Source organism: Bombus fervidus, chromosome 6 (genome assembly GCF_041682495.2).
Source record: "Bombus fervidus isolate BK054 chromosome 6, iyBomFerv1, whole genome shotgun sequence".
NCBI classification, from domain to species: domain Eukaryota; kingdom Metazoa; phylum Arthropoda; class Insecta; order Hymenoptera; family Apidae; genus Bombus; species Bombus fervidus.
The window spans coordinates 10,989,732-11,014,534 of NC_091522.1; the positions used below are offsets into that span (position 1 = coordinate 10,989,732).

Sequence of the window (24,803 nt, forward strand, 5' to 3'; positions counted from 1 at the left end):
TCTTTTTCTTGTGAATTAAGTTCTCAGTGGGGAATATATGAAAAATGAGTATGTATATACTTATGGTTATTAAACGTTTACAACTTTGTACGATTAGTGATTCCGTTTTAATAGAAGTCGAATATACTTTCGAAACTTAGCTTTCTTTCGAAACTTTATTGTGAAAGAGAGATTTGTATGAAGTTAGAAATGTATCGAATAAACGTAGATGTTGAAAATGAACGCATGTATTTAAGTTAAAATGAATTGACATATTTTGTGTTCGAATCGAATATTCTCTTGTCATCTCATTCGCAATAAATGCTGCTCCTATTTCTTTATTCGCAGCGAAGTTACATAACTTCCAGTTACATTCAGATTTCTAGCAATGCTTCCATCACGTCAAGTCTATCGATATATTTACGTAATACACCATAACTCATCCATGTTTTATAAAGTGTCGCCTACGTATGCAACAATGGGATTTATATACAATGTGATTTGCAGTAAAATATCCATAGTATGTGTTCAACGCTAACAAAGAAGAATGAATGTCACGTTATGTTCAATATTCTTTATTATCGGTTTGCAACAGTGTGTTGAGATACTCGCAAACTTCATCCGCATTTCGGTATTTGTTTATAAAATAAATTTCGTAGCACTTCATTGCGACTATTCTTTTCATTTCTAATTATATAACAGCGAAAATCTACTCTGTATTAAAGAACTGGGCAAATGTTTATGTTAAAACATCAATAACGAGTGATGAGCGATTTGGGAAATGTACAAGTAGGATATGACGAATGGTGTTACGTCGAAATTTGATTGCGCGTGGTAAAATAGTACGCGCGTGTGTAGGTATTGTGCGTGTGAGATCTTCAAAAATACAGTATGATTGAAAAACAAGAGACTTCTATGTAAATTATTGGAAGAACGATTCGAAGAGATAGTATTTTGAAAGAATTGAGATTATTTTGAGAATAAGAGTTGCCCGTATTATTGTTTTATTTCTATCTCATTATTTAAATATATATAACTATTGGAATACCTTTTAATATTTACTCGTAGTTCAAATTAAATGTTTCTCACTGCTCTCATTTTTTAGTTATTTTATTTAAAACCTTTTATTTCGTTCGTACCATGCTCGCCTTGTAACGTAAAATATTTTAAATAAAGTAAAATTTGTCCGTGTTTTTCAATAATTGTAATAGATGTGCGCCTATTTATGGCCGGCGCGGTAGAATTTTAGAATAAATCCCAAGATTTTAAGGCAAAATTTTTTCTAGCAAATGTTATACGATACAGGTTAGTGAAAAATTAATTGTCTCCATCGCGTTCTAATTCTGAAGTTTATAGAAATTTAAAATTCTGAACCTTTCACGTGAAATGTAAAAAAAGAAGAAGGATCTTTTACTCTTCGGCGAGACGGGGCAAATTAATTTGTTCTTTCCCGTCTTCGTTAGTTGACTACGAGGCGGGAATAACCAAAGACCTGCGGTTAGCGAGGCATCGATCGGCACCCGTCATTTTTGTCCACTTTGTCACGTGTGTTAATTAAAAATTGCTCGCGGTCATTGTCGTGGAAGAAATCACGCACGTCCCTGTAATTAAATCCTCGATGAATTCTCGTCAATCGACCGTCAAGCAATCATCGACGCCCAACCATTCACTGGCACGCATACACACCCTGTGATTTGAACATTTCGTATTTTCAATCGTATCACTAGAGCAGTTCGAATTTATTAATTATGCTTCACATCGGTCATTGTTAAAATGGTGCTTTCAGAATCACGGCAATTAACTTGTATTAACAATGATATGCGTTAGGCGAAATAGAATTTTGTCCCGATTTTATTTGTTCCTCTGTTTAATAGAGGTACCACTCAGTCAGGACATATATATTATCGTTAAAATAGTAGAATAGTAGAATATAGTTTCGCGACATCGTACACTTGCGATTATTTCTAATTAGTCCTGGATGAATTTTATGATTTTATTTCATTAAGATTGATTTCCAGTACTTTTTGTATTCAAAGTATTTTTTTATTTTGTAACAATCAAATTTCATACCAATCGTGTTAGTAATTTCAGATATATATGTTTGTTATATTATATTTATTATGTTTGATGATACTTACGTTTTATCTCTGAGTTTTTACTGTTGATATAACTTTGAGAAAAATAAATTTCCTTGAATTATCGTTACGTGTTAATAGATTTGAGAACTTTAAAGTTACTTTGCTCGAATGAAACTCAAATTCTTATATTTGTATAAATAAAAATTCTTGTACATCTATGATAAGTTCATTTAAACAGCAATTATTTTAACTAATACGATTAAATTCCAACATGGATTTTATCTTGCAGGATACGCTTTATGTATCACATAATAACACAATTAATCGATAAAATATTTCTGATTCAGTAGCTTTCAATATTAATCATTATATAGTTTAGTTACTCTTGTATTTAACGCAAATTTCTAAATTATATAGTTTTCACGTTATCCATAAACCAAGAATTTCTCTTCTCAAAGCTTTAAATCCTTCATGATCACAATAACGCGCTTTGCAACTAGCGAAACTCATAATGCCCTATAATCTTGTATGTATCTCGAACATTTAACACACAAAATTGTGCTACAGTTCATAGCACATATTCTGACACTTTGATTGTAACATTACACAAATGTTCCAGTAATGACAATTTAATAAATCTAATGTTTCACACTTCCTTATAGAATTATTAAGTTGTCATTGGTTTATATCATTTTGAAATAAAAAATAAAATCATTGTAGAATCTTCTTACATATAAGAATCCTATGTTACAAATGTTTATTGTTCTTGTAGAGAAAACGTGTGTTTTTGTCATAGTTCTCAACAAAATGTTTGAGAAATATTACGCGCTATAATATCCAAATATTAAATATATAATAATATTACTTGTCTTAATAATTATATTCAACTGCCACAAAAGTTTGTCAATTGATTAACCATTTTGAAGACGCTTATATTTTCAGACCTGACAGGATATTTTCATTTCCAATCATATCATATTAAAATCCTTCTATTTTAATCCCAATTATAAACCAACACTGAAATAAAAAAATACACAAAAATGTATTTATAGGTCTTTCTCGTATAATCCTCGTTAAATTTCATAATCGAATTGCACTTCCTTAAAAGTAAGCGAACGTTCAAATATTCCTGAGCATGTAACACTCAAAGTCTCGGAGGAATCGAATACTCCTCCCTCTTCTCCTTAAGAATCAAAGAAATTCTCGAACAGCAAAAAGAGGAAGAAGGGTCTGATATTTAGCTGGTTCCCACGTCTTTGCGTTTCGACGAGTCATCGATATTTGCCGTAGGACAAAGTGCGAGCAGCAGGCACGACCTGCACTTTGCGTCCGGTAAATTTCGTATTTTCACGGCTAATGACTGAGGAACGAGACGGTAATGTATTCTATGCGGAACATCTACTATGCGCTTCCCATTAGCATTTGTAATGCGCACCTACCCCTAACTCTGGCCCGCGAGCGTTGACGCTCCGCGCAAACCCATCAGCGGTGCCATTTATAGCGGTGTGTTCCGTGTTCCCCTGCCCAGAGAAAAGAGTTTACTACTCGTTGCTGGGGAATATGTTAATAGGACGCGGCGAGCACACGGCCGCGTTATACCGCGAGCCGTTCGAGGATCACGGCTTCCCCAGGTTTCGAGTATTTTTCACCGGTTGCCACCGAAAAGCTACGGCAAACCGTAGAAAATAGACGCGCCATTAAGAACCTTTCACACGTCACTCGAACGACGTGCGTCGTTACCGTCGTTTGTCGCTGCTCTCTGCAGTTTCGCTCTGCCGTTCAAATTCTGTAACGATTCTTATTTATTCCTATTGAGACGAGAAAATGTACGGTTGCCAACGTGATTGTTCCTTACCAGCTCTTACTCATCGGCATATTGTCATCTCGGTTACGTTTGACGGATTATTCTTGCTGTTTCCTTAGCTGTCACGTGGTTAAACTTCAAGCGTTAAAAGTGATAAAGTGACGAAGCAGTGAAATCGTAGTGAACGTGGTAAGTTGTGTAAATTCATATGTTTAGCGATATGATTAGAGAAATGGAACCTAAGCTTTACCTGTTAATTTTTACTCTACATACGTTTTGGTAATTGTAATATACGTAACAAAGTATAATTGTAATATAATACATGCGTCTTAATATAATAATTGCGGTATATGGAATGAAATAAAAGTGAAAGTTGGGATAAATTGAAAAGATTCTGAAAGATTCTGAGTGATACTATTTATAGTTCGAAGTATTAGTTTGGATAATTCCAAAGTTCTGAGTTCACAAATCTAACCGCTCACATAAGGATTTGGTACCTTAATTAAGCAATTTAGGAGAAGTATCGTTTAGTTGATAAATTTATGATATGAGCAAGTTGCTAATATCTGGCGAGATCGCCAGCTTTTTAGAGGATCTATTTCCTTTTAGAACGTTTATAATTAATTCCTGCAAGTACAAAGAAGTACTTAAGTAGTTAATACGCCGCCATCAACTTCTTTACGAAGAATATTCTTCATTCGGAGAAGAATATCTGCTTTGCCTTCAATCTCCGTTCTGTTCTGCTCAATCCCTTTGATTCAGAAATAAAAGAATACCTTATCATCATCACTTTCCTATCTATCGCACGCACTATCTGCAACTTTTTCCTTGCAGAAGAATTTTATAAAAGTACCAAAACAATATAATGAACAAAATAGAATAATCGGAATAATCAGGGCAAAACAGTCTTGTCGATTTACTTAAAACCACCAAATCTGATAAATATTTTGTTTCTTATTTCTTCCATTCTGGTCAATTGAACGTCAATGGCTTGTACGCCGAAGCTGCTTTAATCTCGGTGAAAAACGTTTGTTCGAGGCCAAAATGTCCACTGAGACTCGAAAACAGGTTAAATCCGTAGAGGTGATGACTGCGAAGGCGGTGAACGCAATAACGGATAAGCGGGGCCATCGGACAGTTTGCGAGCACCTCTGCTCCTGATGGGCCGGACGATGGAGAGACAGGGATATAGGGAGTCGGTATATTTATAATGACCCTATATGTATGCAAATGGCTGCATATCGTACAGACCTATCCCACTCGTACTCGTACGTGACAGAGGGTTCGGTCCACGTGTCCTTCCTCCTCCTGTTCTGTCTACTCCTCTTCTCCCCCCTCCCCCTCTATTTCTCTCTCTTTCTATATGTCTCGCTCTTTCTCATCCCTCAATGTGACTCTTGGATCCCACAGGTCTGTCCATACACGCGCGTGTATCGGGGCGAGCGAATAACGAGTTATCGTTGCGCCGCGAGGGGAGAGCAAAATGCATCGATTGCGCGTAAACGCGAGTTGACGCGATTTCCAGGCGAAGCCGTGCCGCAATTTCGCAGGCAACGGGCTCTTTCCGCGCGTGTAACGCTCGCGCCAGCCGCGATCTCGCCCCTAATACTACGACGTCGATCCCATTGGCAGACCGTGGCATCGGACAGAAATTGAAACTGACTATAACTTTCGACGAGGCACCGACCAGGCTGGTGACGACGAAACAGAGACGTGTGGTTAACGACTTTGAAAGCTTTTGATACGAAACTCGATGTCGCGTAGCACGTGTCGTTTTCGATTATTAGCTGACTCTCTAGCGTACGTCGTTTGTGATAGTAGTGCCTGAAAGTTATTCTTATATAAAAATACGTATACAGTGACTGCAGAAAGTACTGGCTTCTTTCACAACAGGTTTGTAGTCCTATGAACGTACGGACTATTAAATGGTACGGAATTCGTATCTAATAAATACAGCAAATACGTATATTGATGCCTGTATGCGATTGAAAGTTTAATATTAAAGGACTGTCAGATAGTTTTAGATGTATGAGCATGATGTATAAAAGAAAATAGTATAACAAAGGGGTGTCGTTTACTATCATTCGAAAATCTGCTTAATTGATACGAGATTAAAATATAAACTTTCGTATGTTAATTTTTGTATACCTACACTTAATAACAATTGCATACCTGTAACGCAATGACAACTTGCAATAGCTTGTAGTAATATTTTATTCGTCAAAGTTTACTTTGGTAATTGTGATGCTAATTGTTGATAGCAAATGTGAAGCAACGGGCGCGAATAATTTGGTTTAATAACAAAACAGTTTCTGTAGTGAAATGGTAATAGTTAATGGCTATTCGCTGAATAAATTATTAAAATAACGCTTGCTTCTTTTTCCTCACAAATTACGGATAATTTGCAGTGGCTTTATGTGCTTACGCATCTGGTCGCGTGATTTAAAACAGTACAGTATAAGCACCGGAGATTAAAAATGGTTAATTTAATTCATAATACATGCATACTGTTTAAGCAAACACTGCAATCAGTAGGTTTACAGAACATAGAACCGTAAGTGCTATTCTTTTATGTTAAATATGAATCGCTGATAATATGAATTACACACGCAATTTATGTCAGTAAATAATTACTATGATAAGAAATGGAATTATACATAACCATACATGGAATAAGAATACTTAAAAAGAAATTATTCAACTAATGGTATTAAAGGTATTGCAGTGATTTAAAATAACATTTTACTCTTTTTCAGTATTTAAAATAAAAAGCAATGATTACGTTATTAATGAATATTTATAGTATTTAATTCGCAATGCTTAGAATTGTATTCGCTTGTAAAATAGGTAAATATTCGTTTCAACAATACAGTAACAATCCAAATTAGCTTGCAAAATTTCTGCTCCTTGAGATAGTTATGAATATTATAAAGAATATAGAATTAGATAAATCATCGTATTTCAAGAACATATTTTATATTAAATGTTTTCCTAAATTACATTTCCCTTAGAATGTATTAAGAAAAAAATTCTTCTAATTATTTAGGTGCAAAAAATTGATTAAAGCTTGTTAAGAAACGTAGATATACGTTATTCTTTACTTTATTTGTGTACATGTGCTTACACTGCAGCTTCTAAAAGACTAACGTGAATTTCAACGAAAATTTAAACGTTGCCGCTTGAAATTTCATCACGAGTAAGCACCTTAATGTGCACAATGTAAAAACACCCACCTAATTTACTAATAATTTTCACAATGTAAAGTTACTATGAAACGATGGGAGCGCCTACATTAGTTAACGCGGATTTTTCGCAGCTGTGGTTATTGGGACAGCAAAACTGCCATGATTAAAAACGCTAACGGGCTTTTTGAATTAGGATGCAAAACGCGCATCGATCACTTACCGCTCTCAAATTTGTTTGCCGTGCGCGTCGATAGGATGCGTTGCAACGCGCATAAATTATAACGATAAACATGTTATTTATACGCCGACATAAATTAGCTATGCTAATTTCTGCTGATCAGGACGAAACAGCATTTGGGACAGCTCGATTGCCGACCGATCGAAAAACCTATACTAAATTCGCGCGTGAAAATTCAACAAAGTGAGATTGCAATAAGCAACAAAAAACGCTTTAGCAAATGCTATGTATTATGTATGCTTTTTATACACATTTCTAAAATCGAACTATAACTGAAAATAGACGCCATTTAAATCGATAATTTCTCCATCTCAAAAACCGTATTACTTCAGGTTAATAATTATTACTCTACGTGATAAAAGAATATTACGAAGTAAGCATTGAAAAGGAACATTTTCCAAAACTGTTAAACTTGTATAATTAGGAAAATTTTGAATCTTAGCCGCGCGAATTGTTCGAATTATCAAACGAGGCTTCCAGATTTGAATCGTGTCCAATTGCTCTTCCGTACCAACGTTGCGCTACTATTGTAATTAGCTTCATCAAGATTTGAAAAACATACTGATACTGTGCGAATAAATTTACCGAATAAATTAAGTTACGTTTCTTTAACTTGTTTCTTCATAAAATATAACGATAAACGAGGCTACGATAGATAGGCTAAAAAATAACAACAATGATCATTAGCTTCTCTTAGAATTTATTTTAGCTTCCATTGATCATGTTTTGCAACCAAGGACTGTGAACTGCCTTAAATAATTGCAAGTTTAATCGTATTTTATCACGTTCGAACAAAGGAAAGGTGTAACCAAAGATAAATATTGGAAAATAGCATATTCGCTATTTTCTCGGTCCAACGATTTCGTGCGGATGCTGCGTAAACGTTTCGTTGATTGCTTACATAAATTACAATAATTACCTGGGGCGTTTATTAAACATGTTTAATAAAGAAACGAGTGATAAAATTGTAATAGTCGATTATATTAAAACCACTGTAAGTACAAGTACAGAAACAATGTACACTGGTCGTAATCATTGCTCGCTCAAAACAATTCTATTCCTGTATTCGCTAATTACTCTACTATTAAAAACTGTCCTAGAGAGCACGTTCGTCTATTTATAACTACAAGTGTTATTATGAAAAGCTATAATATTTTGCCTGGAGTTTGTTTACCTTGGGACCTAGCAAACCAAAACAACGTTGCTTTCTAAGGCACAATAATATGAGTCTTTCCCGATTCGAATCTTCCATTGACTCACGCACCGCTACATACCGCACAACCAAATACATTTCGTATTTTGTAAATGAATTTCACAGAATTTCATAAAAAGACTTTCACAAATATTCACGCAAAGAATGCGTGTTGCAATAAAAAAATAGATTTAGTATGAAACTTATTTACGACAACCGACAAGCGGTACACATGTTAAACTTGCGTTTGTTCCTTCAAACCCTTCTTCGCAAAATATACTCAAAGCCATAGCATAGATTCTTCACAAGACCGGAGCATGAGACGCTTATCACGAGAACGCGTACCGTTCCATAGGAAATGAAATCACTATCCACGTCGGAGTATCGAGCTTGTCAACGGAGAAATCTAAAGAGAAGCATAACCGACCGATTGACAGGAGGAGTTAGAGAAGCTGTGTGGATAACACAGACGTCTCGCTTTCTGATACGCAGGAACAGCATGACGAACGGTTCGCCCCTCGCTGCGGTCCTTTGCATAGCCGGAGGGAGCGCGGCGAAATTCCAGGGAAGATTAAGACGTGGGGATTTGGGGGTAGAGCAAGCGGAAAAACAGGAACTAAGGGCAAAGAACGGAAGCTTGGCTCGCGGCTACAGAAAACCATAGCCAGTCTGCCGGTAGACGCGGCACGACCTGCCTCTATCTTTCTTACACGCAACTCACGCACGTTTCTTCCGTCTTGGCTCTTCCTGTTCTATCTTAGAACGAAAGTTCGGCTCGTCTTCGTCGAGAGAACCGAGACGGTTCTCTCCTCCTTGCGATCGCAAGAAAGCTCAATTTCAATTTCGAGCCCCGAGGGTGTCGTTCCGAAACGAATATAATTATACGGAATAATTCTGACACAAGGGAGAGATGGGCTCGACCGACTAGCGGAAGAGGGAGGAGGGCGGGGGAGGGAAGAGGAGAAGCTTCGGTCCTGAGTCTGCGAGAAGGAAGTCTCGCTTTAAAATGGGCGACGGGGGTTACTGCGTGTAGTCTAACTACCGCGTCGTCCGCGGTTATAGGCTCGCCCTTCGCGTTACGCACGGCAAGCCCGTCGAAAGATAGCGAGTGCTTAATGGCCCGAAATTCCTGCCGTCGTGGAATGCTCTGAATGAAAATTAAGTCAAGTATAGAATCGTTTCACCCCTCCGGTGTCCCCGCTTCGTGACGTGCCGTTCGAAAGAGCGGTCCCGCGATTCGTGTCTGTCAAGGATTCATGTTGCGTGCGTAGTTCTTTTGTCTGTCTCTTCTTTCGGCTTGGAATTTTCGGCTTGGAGGTTTCGTTTGTTGAATGTCTTTCGACTGGGTGGATCGATGATACGATTCGACGTGAAATAATGTTCGAGATAGTATATTATTCGGATAATATATTAAAATATAATATGTAATATAGACTAAACTATGAGAGCGTAAAACACTTATGTGTAGCGAATCAAGTGAAAATGGACCGTATGTTGTCAGGTGTCACCTACGTATTGTACAACGAGCCTACTTCTACTAAAAGTTATATTTCTTCGTAATATTGTGAATGCGAAATAATTTATAATATTAGAACTATACGTTGTCTTTTTTTTTACTAGAAATTGAAATAAATTTTAAAATAATAATTTATGTATGTATGTTAATTTATGTATATTTATTGGAAGATTAATAATAACGAAGTAGCGAAAGATATTTTTGCCGAAAAATTATTTTCGAAACTCTTTTATATATGCAACGGATAATATACAGTATTTGCATTTATTACAATCAAACACTAATAATTATTATGAATTTAATTAAGTAAAATTGAATTTACGGAATATGCATAACTGCGAAGTAAATTAATTAAAGTAGAATTAATTTCGAAAACGTTGCTACGGGCGTTTTCATCGACTGTTTATATCAACTTAATTCTTTACGAGCGGCTCATGAATTAGAAATATTAATTCCTCAGCTTGTCGGAGCGTGAATTTATATCTCAATCATTTCGTCCCCTCTTATCAATTGCCCCTCGTCGGAATAACTTCACACTTCTCGGCCACTCCTTCTTCGTCTGTTCACCCCTACTTTGACCTATCTTCTATCTCTCTTTCGTCCATCCTTTCCGCAGCGAACTGAGATGAAGGCACCTCGTCCCATTACCCGGATATTAGCCATCGGGGACCCACGAAGATGTTACGACTTGAATAATTTGTTTCAATGTAATTACCAATTAACCGTTCGCTCGCGGATCAACCGGCTCGAATAAAGTAGATTTATTATTGATTACCGAAACGTTTGTCAACGTTGTAAACCATGAAAAATACTAAGCTAAATACAGGGTACTGAAAAAGTATAGAGACATATTTATGAAATATGATTCTGAATATCAAGACAATGAAAAAATATTTATGCAAGAAAACGTCATCCGAAATTATAGCTTATTTTTCAGGTTACAAACGGTTTAGTTTTTGCTCTAGAAAAATAGAATGGTACGAAGAATGATAAAATAAATATAATCAGTGTTGGATATATGAATAATAATTTGTTTAACTAATTTCTTAATTTAAAATGCTGCCACAAAGTTTCTCCTGTAATGGCCCCTAAACAATAACCTACGTAATTACCATTGTATTTTTAACGCAAAAATGAATTATTTGCAACTCGAAGAATAAACCTCGAATGATATCTTCGTACATGAACTTTCTTCATTATCTTGATATCTAAAATCACAGCTTATAAATATCGACCATTTTTTTGAACACCCTGTGAATTTGAACGATGCGTTTTTAAATAAAGCATCGAATCCTCTTTGTGTGGGAACATTATATGGCGCGCAGGAACCTCTGCTCGCATTTGTTCAAACAGCATTTGTCGGAGTCTTTCGCGCCACACGTTTTCGAACGTATACACGCGCGTTCAACATCGAATATTGCCCCGGCACGTTCATAATTTAAACAGAAAATTCACGAAGGAGGATTCATTAACATTAACCGGGCACGGAGACAGAAACGTAATTAATAATTCGAAATTGTGGCCATTCCACGGCTGGGATATCGATAATCCATAGCGTGGTCTGGCACTCTTTCGCTTCATGCTAACTTTTTGGCTGTACGAAACGTTTTGTTGCAAAATTTATAGAACGCCGATATTTCGTCGGTTTATAAACAATGCACTACACGTGTATCCGAGTTTGCAATTTTAAAACAGGGTGGGTGCTGTGCCACGAATAAAATCATTCGTAGTTTGATAAAGTCATCCGTTCTCTTGTTTTTATAATGCAATTCTCGTTTGTAAACTTAGATTGGCCTTTATATAGCTGTAGTGTATTTTGATTAGAATGTCTCCAGAAATAAAGTTATGTATATCGTCGGAATATTCGCAAGGAAAGAGAAACGTTTTATGATTGTAGAATCAGAATATTCCTACAAGTTATTCCATTTTATATTCTCGTGTATTTGCTCGATTACGCTATTGTAAGCGCGGTTGCATTATACGTATAATCCAAATGTAACTACTTTTAATAATCAATAATTATATGCACGTGTATAAGTAAATATCTAATGGCTCAATAATATATGGTAATAGCTGTTATTAGCTTTCTTGCAAATTTGTACAATGATGTTTATGATCAAATGTTTGTAATGAAATCACATAGTTGCCACTGCAATGTAAATTTACATTGTTTCTTGACTTAAATAAAATCTACTTTCGTGAATTACATTGTACAAAAGTATCGGTAAATAAAATGGCATTTGAATTTCTTTGTTTAAACATTCACGCTTCAAGCCTAATTAATTAGGGTAATGGCGAAGGAATGTTACTTTATGAAGATACGTCAAAGAATCTAGATTTTCGTGTTGAACATGAAGGACATTTTCAAGATGAAGGAATCGTTATACTTGCACCTGAGGGTATGCAGAAAGCGCAATATTCCAAAGAAGGATTTCTAGATCAAAGACGTCATTGCACTCCGCAACTTTCAAAAATAAAGTATGATATTATAAAGGAAGGATTCCACTGAACTATGACAATAAAACTTTTGACATTTCTTTGAAATGTCACATCATATTACGCATTAGAGAAGCCAGAGTAAACCAGCATCTTTGTTTCTGAAATTAATAAGGCATCTTCGCTATGCACAATTCAATTATGATTAAATACGAATAAAATATCAGATTTCAATAAAATAATTAGGATAATTCTGACTTACGAGATCTCGTGAAAACAGAAAATGAATACATATTGCTTTCAAATAATGATAATCATCTTACGCATATAGAAAAATGTGGAAAGGATAATATAACACAAAAAATAAATACTTAAATTTGTTCCTTAAATTTTCAAGCTACTACATGCAATTAATTAACTCTCTAATATTTATTTTTTTATTTATTACATAATCTTGTTCTTCGAAATACATTAATCAACAGTTACATAAACTGCTACGTAAATAATAAAACCTAATTAATTTCCACTCCCTGTTGAAATCATTAAATATCAACTTCCCTTTTAATGCTTAAATATAACATTGTCATGCTTACTATTGCCAACACATCTATATTTCTTAGGACAGCAGACACATTAAATTTACAGCATGATATGTTCGAATATTATACTCATATTAACAGGTTGCAAATTATCGACGTTACGGAATGAATGGAACTGTACACAAATAAATTCCTCTTTGTTTTATTATCTCTGCATATACGAGTACTATACATGTACCATAACTCAATTATTAGTTTTATCGTCAGTGTTATTTGTACTAGTAGGCTTACTCGAATCATTTTTTCATCTTTGATATTTCTGCTTGCACCTAAACTACACCATATCTTCCCATCTTTTCATTACTACGTCAAACGCTAATACAGTTTCATAATATGTAACAAGTATGATTATTCTGTGGATAGCTTAAAATTGAATTTTATAATATAGAAGCTCAAACGATTTAAATAACTCCTATCTTCCTACATTTTCTTTCAACTTACCACAAGATGACCAGAAATCTGAATTCAAAAATAGGAATCCACTGTTTCAGAAATCTGTATTCCACGTACGTACGAACCTTCAAACAATCAAACATGAATTTCTTCCCCTCGATCGTGCGCGGTCGCATCTTTGAATGGTCTTGGCTACCGAACGACCTTTCGTAGGACCTTTCAAACAGATCAAGTTATCAACGCCCCTCAAAATCCGATGATATTCGTTGGAAACGAGCGCGCGAACGAGGATTCCAAAAGCGTGTGGGGGTTTGAAGTTTTGGAATCGTGCCGCCCTTTCAGGGCTCGCCATTCGACGCTGGTGCAGAGAGAAGGCGGGGTTCTGTTCCGAAAGGAGATTCCAGAGAAGATTAGGAAGACCGTTTCAAGACGAACGGAATCATCGTGCTTCTTGGAGCTTTCGAGGATATCCGAGGGAAAGGGATTCCACAGCAGAGTAAGAAGACGAAGGACTAGATTGCAGCTCGGCACGCGTCGCTTAGCGTGGATTCTAGAACAGACGAAGAAGAAGAAGGGGAGGAGAGTCGGATGGCAAACGAATCGTTTAGGATTCCACGCGGTATCCTTTCGACCTTGTCGTTTTCCACCCTTCTCTCGCCCCCTCTCCTTTTTCGTCCTCAACCCCTCCCCCTCCTCTCCTGAAGCCCCATTTCTCGCATGTGGAAATAGTTTTGTCGCACCTGCAGGATTTATAAGCCGTTCCATTTCACGCGGCGACTCGTGTTATTGAAAGCGACAACAAATTCCTCGAATGTCGCGCGGCAGGTGATTTTTCTGGATTACTTTTAAATATCGTTGCTATCGCGCCAGTGTATAGAATATTGATACACTTTCCCACCCCTGTGACGCACGCTGAAGTATAAACAGAACGTATGAAGTTCACGAGTCCCTGTTCCACGTGTCATTTCTATCCTTGTCCCTTGTGATTACAGGAGCAAATCCGAAAATTCGTGCACGAGGAAGAAAGGTGGAAAAACAAAGCTGTAACTGTTAGTACTATAACTCTAGAACAATACAACTTGTAGATGAATCATGTATGTACACCAGTTCTGTCTATCTGATATATCTTCGTAATCAGAAATAGTAAGCTAAAATGTCACACCTATAAAAGTTGTAGGATTGACAGAAACATTCCAATATAAAATTTCGCTCGCCTATATTGATATACAAATAACGGAAATAATTTGCGATACCAATTTTAAATTGAAAAATTTATCTGACGTACACAAAACTAAAATTCAATTTCCCTTTGTACACGTTCAAAAAATTTGAATGCTACGCGGCTAAAGCGATTGAAACGTTGGAAGTCGACGTGTATTCTCGAACTTTCAAGTTGCCACTCACTTTATTTTCTGCTAGCAACACTTTCAATTTCCACACTCAATAGATAAATATCAGTGCTGCCTGCACGTGACGTGGCGCATCCGTCGCGATATAATTTACGTCTGTGCTTGTAATGTAGTTGGTTTAGCGTTTCAACCACTTTGATTTATCCTACTAACCGCGATAGTTTGTCAGCAAGACAACATACAAAAGTGTTACAACCGCTGCTTGTTTTCCACAGCGATTTAAGGGAGAAGATAAGGTCTATATCGTTTTACCAGGCGTAATGAAAGGAAAGAAATTTTTTGTTTAATCGATTGTTTATAGTCGTATTGGGGGTTCATCATTTTTGGTGCATAATCCATACAAAATTTATAAGAAATATAAAACTCTTAAAGTATAATAGAAAATGAAATATCTAAGTGAAATAAATAAAATGTAATGAATCTGTTATACAAGATATCAGTTGTACATATAATTATAATGTTGTACATGATAATATTTTTAATATCTGTAATATATATTTTAGTTAAATAAAAACCAGAGCATAAGAAGCAAAATTTATATTCAGTGAATTTAAAACAAAATTGATAAGAAATATAAAACTCTTAAAGTATAATAGAAAATGAAATATCTAAGTGAAATAAATAAATTGTAATGAATCTGTTATACAAGATATCAGTTGTACATATAATTATAATGTTGCACATGATAATATTTTTGATATCTGTAATATATACTTTAGTCAGATAAAAAGCAGAGTATAAGAAGCAAAATTTATCCTATGAAAGCCTTAAGTTAGTTGCATCTTTATTTAGCAAAAAATGTAGCGATTTAATACTTGACTTCTATCGAACCGATAGAACTTACGATGAACTCGACGCAGAAGAAATATGTAATTTGCTCAAAGATTATTTGTCACACACTTTATTTTTCGTTCGTTAACCAATCTATGCGTTATCATAGTAGCGGTAGAAAATAAAAATGGCTAATTTAAATGCATTGATATGTGTAAAAAGATGCTTATAAAAGACTGAAAAATAAATCTACAATTTACTTGTAAATTATCGTTGAATATTAAACAGTCTATTTGAATACTTCTTACCCAACTTCACCTGCCAACAAATTGCATCCCGTAATCACAGACGCTCGGGTATCGATTCATGAGTTTTGTATATTGTACCTGCTTTGTTGTTTCGCTCCATGCATTCAAAATTTTGTGACACAAGTGTAGATTATAATAAAAGTTACCTCATCTTAAAATACATTAGCATTAATAAACATTTCTTTATCGTAAGCCAGGAGCTGAAATTACCAACCGCATTCACAATAATTTACATAATAAATAAATACATTACCCTTGAGATAATTAAACTAATTATCTTTCTAATTTGAAATTGTAATTAGCATAGGTGATAACATGTTACACAACATAATTTCATACTCTAATTTTGTAAAAAGATTATATAGCATATAATAAATAAATGTTAAAATTAGAGCAATTAGTTTTTAATGTGCATCTAAATATGCTCTATAAATATTTATAAATAGCTCAGTAGGCTATTTACACACTCGGTTTTTTAAAAAAATAGTCAAAAAATTTGACCAAGTAAAAAATCCTACATTCCTGACAAAAATGTTATTATATATCTAATTGGAATACTCAAAATATTACTCAATATACTATTATCAAGAATTAATCAAACTATTGCCAAGAAAACAGAAGGAATTTATGGAATAATATTGTATCAGCCAGAACTTACGACAACTTACGACGATTCGCGAAACCGGATCAAACCGTTTGAAGCTAGAGCTTTCTTTCACGAGAATTTCAAACTACGAGCGGCGAACGTGTCGCGAGACGGTCGATGATGACGAGAAGTCCTCTCTGTTGGCGATGGCTGCGTCGCGAAACTACCCCGGAGGACCTTAATTAATTTTCGTATCCAGCCGCTAATACCTCACGAACCAGGAACGGGGCGGTCCACGCTCGAGGCTTGCCGAGCTTTTTAAACTTCAGAGCTTTCGTCGCGAGGGAAGCCAGAGTGGCATGAGGTGGATGCCCGAGTTAAAAGAGGTTCAGAGAGACCGAGAGCAGAAAAGAGAAAGAAAGAGAGAGAGAGAGAGAGAGAGACTGAGAGAAAGAGAAATAGATAGGTGGAGAAACGTAAGGAAAAAGTATAAGGGAGAAAGGAAAAAATATATCGGGAAGGAAGAAGAAGAAGAAGAAAGGGAAAAAATGAGAAAAAAAGGTAGCAAAACGAAAAGAGAAAAAGATAGAGGTAAAAGTAAAAGAAGAGCAGGGGAGACAGTCGACGTCGTCGGACGGTGATTTAAGGCTCGGCGCCGCGCTTAGTTCTCTAAACATTTTAGCCGACCTTATTTCGCCTGCATTATTTCAACGTTAAGACAAGGCAGAGCTCTACGTCGGAGTAGTGTGCAAGGGCTGGTTCTAAGAGGAGCAGGTCGGGGCTTAAGAAGAAAGCTACCGGCTCGGTTAAGTGGGCTGATACATAAATATGCGATTAATCAAGTTAACTACCTCGTCGTGGATGCTTTCTTCCCTTTCTTTTCTTCCACCACTTTCACGTTCTTTCCTCCCTTTCCCGACGGTTTTTCTCCGTTTCCCTCGACGAAAGCGTACTTTCTCTGTTTTTCACCGAGACGATGATGGCCCCTGCCACTGTCACGGCAAATGGGTAAATAGAGCCATTCGCCTAAACGACACCCTGCCATGCGCATTATGCGAATCCTGCGGTGTACAAAGCGCTCGTCCACCAACAAATGACTCGTGAAACGAACCAACACCGACACCGATTCTCCCGCGATCGTCTGTGATCGACGCTTAGATATTGTAATTCATAGTTGCCGTTACGCGAACCTAGCGTTACACGGATCGTGAATTTACTCGTTAACGGTATACGCAGGACAATCGGGCTTTCCAGATTCAGGTTGAGATAGTTGGCCAGAAGTAAGCTTGGTTTAAGCTTTCGACGATTTAATAATAACGCGGTTGAATTAGAATGAGAATTGAATCTGTCGATTATTTGTAGATGTTAACGTGAAGAATTAACGAACGACATTAAACGTGCAATCTTACTTCTTTTACCACAGTAATCTAAGCATTTCTGTAAATTCTAATTCTTAAGAAAAATAGTATATCTAATTTTCGAGGTGTAATCTTAAGAAGATGAAATTACATAGATATGATATTAAAATTGAGGGGAGATGCAAATTGGCTTTTGCTGAAAATTCACGTGTTCTACGTTGAAAGACGTATCTCAATTTGTAACTTTTCTTGATAACATTTCTATCTTAATAACAATAGGATTTTCTATTTTATGATTGACAACATCTTAAGTAATAATGGATCAATTGTTTACTCGAGTATTATATTCATATATTGGGTCGACCGGAAAGTTCCTTCCAATTTATATTTCCATTCGATATATTGTTAGAATTTAATCTTAAAGTTAAAATTAATAATCTGTGGAAGACACAATGTTTATGTTAAAATAATATTTAGTAATATTTATTAAACAGAACTACAGAACCGAATGTATATAAGCGAGTGATATAATTAACAACGTATGCAAGAATTATTGATTGTTGTTACTCCCAGTTACTCTCAAACTAGACATAGGTAGTGACCTATGATCCCTTAAATATTTTGAACCCCACTCTTTATATAGTAATGAGTATGACCCGTGTAAGTGTCCTGTTCAAATGCCTGTGCGGATGTCTGTGTAAGAGTATTTGTGCCTCTACGTGTAATATCGTTGTATTCCAACATATACATTTATTGAATTATATAGATGCAATTTTGTTCCATAAACCTTGTTCCATCTTTCACGCAACTTGGATATTCTTGAATATGATGTTTCATGTTGACCAAATTCTTTAAAAGTCGGAACAAACTTTCCGGGCGACCTAATACATACATGTATTCTGGATCTTTCTAATCGACTCTAATCGGTCAAGTCGATCAATTATCGTTTCCATAAAAAAAGTTCAGTTGAACAGAAACACGCTAGTATCGAATATTGGGAACTTTCTTTTTACGTTAGTTCGAACGAAGTGACGCGAAACAGCAAAAAAGAAAAAGTAAACCGAGCGTGAAAGTGATACCGATATCAAATATTGATACGCAATGTAACATTTATCGTCTGATCAAGATCTAAATAGCGTCACGGGTTGAATAAACACTCCATTGCTACGTTATCTTGGCAATAACGTATAACTTCACGCTGGCAATAGCGCAATACAAACTGATTATTCTTCCTATATTGGGATGTCCCATGCGGACTAACCCGTACAGTCAAGCATAGTCGTAGATAGCATTTAAAATATTACTGCGGAATTCTAAATTACCGTGGACTATAAAATCAGCCCAAAATTACATATCGACGTAACGTTAGTCATTTCAGGCTTTATCTTGCTTTAATATGTATCTATCAGCGCCAGTTAATTTTAATTATCGGAATAAATGACTTGGACGTAATATGAAGTGTTGCTGTTGTCTCGTTTCTAGTTTATACAGTGTCTGAAACGATAAAGAGGTTTCGGTTGCACATTCCTCGACCGTTGGACGTTTGTAACCTTAAAATATTACTTTGTTGTATCGGTAGTTTGAAAGACTAAAAACATGAAATATTTTGTTCACGAGCGTAATACAGATTTTGACCATTTTATATGTTTCACATGTTTCATAATTAATACTTTGCTATTGTTCCCCGTAGTGGTATTAAACTGCGAGCGCTGCTCGTTTTTTCCAAAATTTTACGAGCTGACCTGTTTTCTCGTTAAAATCGTCGGGAAATCCCTGTTTAACAGCGAAACAGTAGCGTTTTCCTCTTTAAATGACTGTTGGATAAAGTATTTTTTGGCTGAAAACGTTATTTCTGAAATTACTACGATACAATGTTAAATATAAGAAATTTTAACTGAATAAAAGAAACAATTTTTGTTTCACAGTTTCTCAACATATTTTCCCAATATCCAGTTATTCGATATTCAAAGGAATCTATAAAGGAAAGATCAAAACTATTTTTAGAATTACGAACATCGAGTATGTCGTCGAAATAACAGGTTGCCGTTGATAATATTGTGGAATTAATTTGTAACCTTATCGTTACATATTCAATAACAAGGCAAGTCTATTCATTCGCGAAATAGAAAATTAATACATTATCCAGGAATGGTAACAGGGATAGCAATTAATAGATTATCTAGAAATAATAACAGAAATGGTAATTAATACATTACGTGGGAATAGTAGCGTTAATGATTGCAGATTATTATGTCATTAGTTATTAATTTACTAGTGTAATAATTATTGACTCAGAATTAATTAGAGTTAATTAAATTTAATTTATATGAATGTAGCGATTGAGAACGATCGAGTTAATACAAATCGATATATAGTTCGATGTGATTGCATGGATACATTGGCTGAAAAATATATAAAAGAAAATTGAACAGCAAGGAAAAGCGAGTACAATTGACATTTGTTACGAACAGGTTTCGCTTGTAATAGTTTATAATATTCTAAGAATTCCATTCTAATAAAATCAATTATATACATATAATGACATTTATAAGGTACATAAAACTAACACATTCTTCCTTACAAAATTTATACATATTTCCATAAAATCCAAAATCGTAGTAGCTCAGCTTTTATATCGAAAAAAGAAACAATCTCGATCAAGTAAAAATACAACGCAAAACTTCTTCCGAACATATATGATTGTTGAATCACAGTATACGAAATTGTAGTTTGGTCTCAATAATGAATAGTTTGGGAGGGAGATTAATCCTGCTACGATCTCCTTTTTTTTTTTTTATGGTCCAATCTTCTATGGTAGGATTCCTCCAAATTAAGAAATTTTTTATACAACACAAATACAGAAGAAGTTTGTTTATCCCAACCGACCGAGGGACAAAATATTCCGCATGACCGATAAGTTCGGAGAATAGGAGCTCACTTACTATCCCTACTAGCTGCTGCTATGAGTTTCAATATTAGAGGTTGTCGTTCGGATAACACACATTGAACAATAATTTCGGCACAAATTGTGTTCAAATATATGTCAGCCTAGAGAAAATACAAACGTGTACGACTTCAGAATACGCGTTCGTGTAATTGAAAGTACGTTTGAACATGGTTCGTATAATAGAGGTTCAGTTACGAGTTCATATAACTGACGGTAGACAAAAACTGGTTCGTATAAATGGGTTTCGGATAAATGAACTTGTACTGTAATTGGGAAATGAACCGATTGACGTAATAAGGTTAAAATGGGACTTCGCGTATATACAAAAGACCTGGAAGGTCATGCACACACGGTACAGAAGCATTAAACGACGAATCGATCGTGGCTTTCTTTGCCGCGAGAAATCGATATTAATATATTGTTCGTCGTTGTAGAATCAATTTGTTTGCCGTTTACTCAGCACGTTTCAATTAATGGATATTTACCGCGGCGGTGATGTTTGCCGTGTAGATGGTAAATACGATTTGTCGTTTTAACCGGTGGTAGCCGATGGTGCACAGTCGAATGGCGGCGTGTAAGCCAGCGAAAAACAGAATCGTGTGCGGGGTAAAGAGACTTTATCGACGTCGCGCAGACGGACCGCCTGTAAAATATAAATACCGTGTTATTTGGCCATAATTTATTTCCAGCTAAAGGATGCGTGCTAACGAATGAATGACTAAAAGCTCGGCTAGCGAGTCCCTTCGCGTTCTGAGGATACGAACTGAATCATTAGTGCGAATTAATGAAGCGTACGATACGGGTACACAGGGATGCGTTTCATTCATGAGAAAAATGTTGCCCCTTCGGTGATCAATCTAAACTACAAGATGCATTTTAGTTGCAACAATACGGATAAACGAAACTCCGCTAGTTTTACTTCTTATAATTAGTAAGTTACGAATGTTCATGCGATTTTATATTTTAAATCCGACAATCGTGAACAAAATAAAATAATAATAGAAATCGGACATTTTGTATGCGTAACCATTAATATATCTTCTCTTTCGCACAAAAGACGGTACAATTAAACGAACCCAATACTCCTATCATCAGCGGCAAAACTAGTACAAGAAACGCGCCTCGTAAAAACAAACTCCCAAAGGATAGGAGGAGTGGAAGAGCGAGTAGGACATTCTCGAACTCGAACTTTCCAATCGGCCGTGTGCTCCGGCGAGGAATTTAAAATGCAATCGGTACGCGCCGGGAAGAACAATAATTCACGTGGAAAGTGGCCATCTAAAAAAGCGAAGTAATCTCTGCAGCTTGTCCCTATACCCGTCCGTAAATCTCCGCGCGCCCCGTCCGTTTCTGCATAACGGGTCACGGAAGTCGAGCACGAGAAATCAAGGGAGAGAAGAAGTAAAAACCGTTGCCGTTCCTCTAATAACCAGCCACGCTCGTATTCTCGCGAAACGACCAAGGCCACCTACGAACTTTGCCATACCCTTTTTCGACTCTGTGTTCGTTTCGACCGACGATGGTGCGGAGAAACAGGGGAGATGGCCTGTGCCGTGTGTTGCAAATGAATCGTTAAAGTACGAATGGCAGGAGAGCGCGTCGGACGTGTAGGAAATCGATGCCTGAGTAAATGATTTCTACGGTGCTCACAGCGGTCCGTAAACGTTCGCGCTTTTCGCGCGCGTACACACGCGGAGGTAAGCAACATAAATCTTCCGGTAAGTCCCGGCCGTGTTCATGTGTAGGCGCGTGTACGCTCGGATACCCGTGGCCACCCGCTCGTCGAGTGGCCGGGTGATGCTGCTACGTATAGCTTCTGCACTTCTAATATTGCACGCGTCAGTGCTGAAGTATTTACGACCAGGCAGATCGCATAAGAACGCTGCCACGCTCGCGGCGCGTTCGGCTTCTATCTTACGCTGCTCTTTTTCAATATGAAAATTTCGCGCCTCGAACTGAGCACCTTCGTTTTATAGCGGCTCGCCTATTCCACCGTGTACAAACATTTGTCCGTAAGCTTGGGATGATGCGTTTCTTGATAGTTGCGATTGGGCTAGGATTGAGTGGAATCGAGGCGAATTTGCTGCATTTTTAATGAACAGAATGCGCCTATGTTGCCTTAATATCCCTATGTTGAGTTACATGATGACATGACCCGGCTGAGATAATAAACAATTGCATGTAATAATAAAATAATTACAACGGCTGAGAAAGGTATTTGCACGAGTATGCTTACTTTCCCGCGAAGTATCAGATCCTACATTTTATTTTCATCGGTATCAAATTTTTATGATCGTTAGTTTTCCCCGTATACGTTTTTCACTATTCACACATATTACTTCTCTTTTGAGTGATCTTTCTATTTGCGTTGGAATGTTACGACTCGCATCAAAGCATTCGCCACTTGTCCTCTAACCCTCTTCTCGAAGAGCTCTTTAGATTGAGAAGTTTCCTCACCTTGACGTACCATGCATTCGACGTAAGAGTCTTGTAAACATATACTACTCGCTCTTCTAGTGAATATGTACCATAAGGCATAGAATGTGTGTCTTTTTCTCTTCTAAAATTATAATAAAGTACAACAGTTGCAGTTCTATTCCTCTTTCGTTCTTTATTTCAAAATACGCATATAATTCCGAACAATGTTACAATCTATATATCTCATATATATATTATGATTTGTTGCATACCTGTTCTTTAATTTTGCATTAAATGATAATAATCCTAATCAAATAATTACCAAGAATCTAGAATTTATGATTTCTGAAACAGTTAACGTAACAATAGGACTGAATTTATTCCGATGTATATAAATACTTGATGCGACTGAAAGTATCTTCCAATTACAAGTTCAACCTTCTATCGTATAATTGGTCTACGTAAATAACTAGCATTGTGATCCAGGTAGAAAGTACTTAATTGGAGGAAAAGGAGATTAAGGGTGGAAAGGAGAAGTTTGTTAATTGATTTATGAAATAGTTTTCTCATTGATTCCAGTCTTTGGAAGCTGGTGTCAATAAAAGACAGAAAACAGTTAGCAGATATATTTCCAATATATCGACAAAACTATTGTGAAAGTGTTTAGATGTACCATAAATTCATAAATCCTTTGATACCTTTAAAGCTGTAAACGACAAGCAATGTTCTCTAATACCGCAAATATAAACCATGTAGACTTTCCCAACGTATGACGAGAAAATTAGTATCTTTGCTAAAAAATCGATAACTAGCAATGTAAACGAAATGTTTGACCATAATCAACTCCTGCTCAAGCCATATGTTTTATTTATTATTCTTCATATGATATTATAAATATCATTCTCATAACTCATTTGAGCAGAATGTTAATGAACTCAACGTTATCAAATATCTTCAAACAAGAATACGTTTTATTCCTCCTATGTCATTGTGATTGCGGGAGAAAGCAACGCTGTGTTACAACGTTAAGTAACGCTACGGTAAAGAAATAGAGGATGGAAAAATACGCTTTGTAGTTTAGAGGAGAGCAACATCGGGTAAAGCACACTTTACAACGTTGAGTTGCATATAACGTAGTTTTGTCGAAACTAAATGCTTCGAGAGAACGAAGTTACCTAGTGTCACGTCATTATGTCATTACACCGTACTCTGTATGCGAATGCTCGTGCAAAGGCGAGCAACAGCGCGCACGTTCGTTAATTCGTGAAGAAACGACAAAAACATAAATCTGTTAGAAAGGTTATGATAGATTAGCATGGATTTTCGAAGTTATATTATGAGTTAAATAGAATACAGTCGGATTATTTAGAAATGAAAAATTCTATTAAATTAATAAAAATCTTATTATCGACCAATTTTGCAATCTTAGTAATATCTTCAATATTTTAGCAACCTTTCATTAACGTATTATTATAACAAGTAATATCGAAACGAGAAAATCAATAAAAAAATACTATATTACTTTTCTTTTCATTAAAATTACGTCTGTATACATCATCCTATTCTCGCAGTTATATACGTTTTTA

General features: G+C 36.1%; 1 protein-coding gene across 1 annotated transcript in view; it reads left to right on the forward strand.

Moving 5' to 3' along the window:
* Nucleotides 1-24,803, forward strand: part of LOC139987915 (uncharacterized) — a 456,615-nt gene that overhangs the window by 362,877 nt on the left and 68,935 nt on the right. The gene's annotated exons all lie outside the window — the stretch shown is intronic.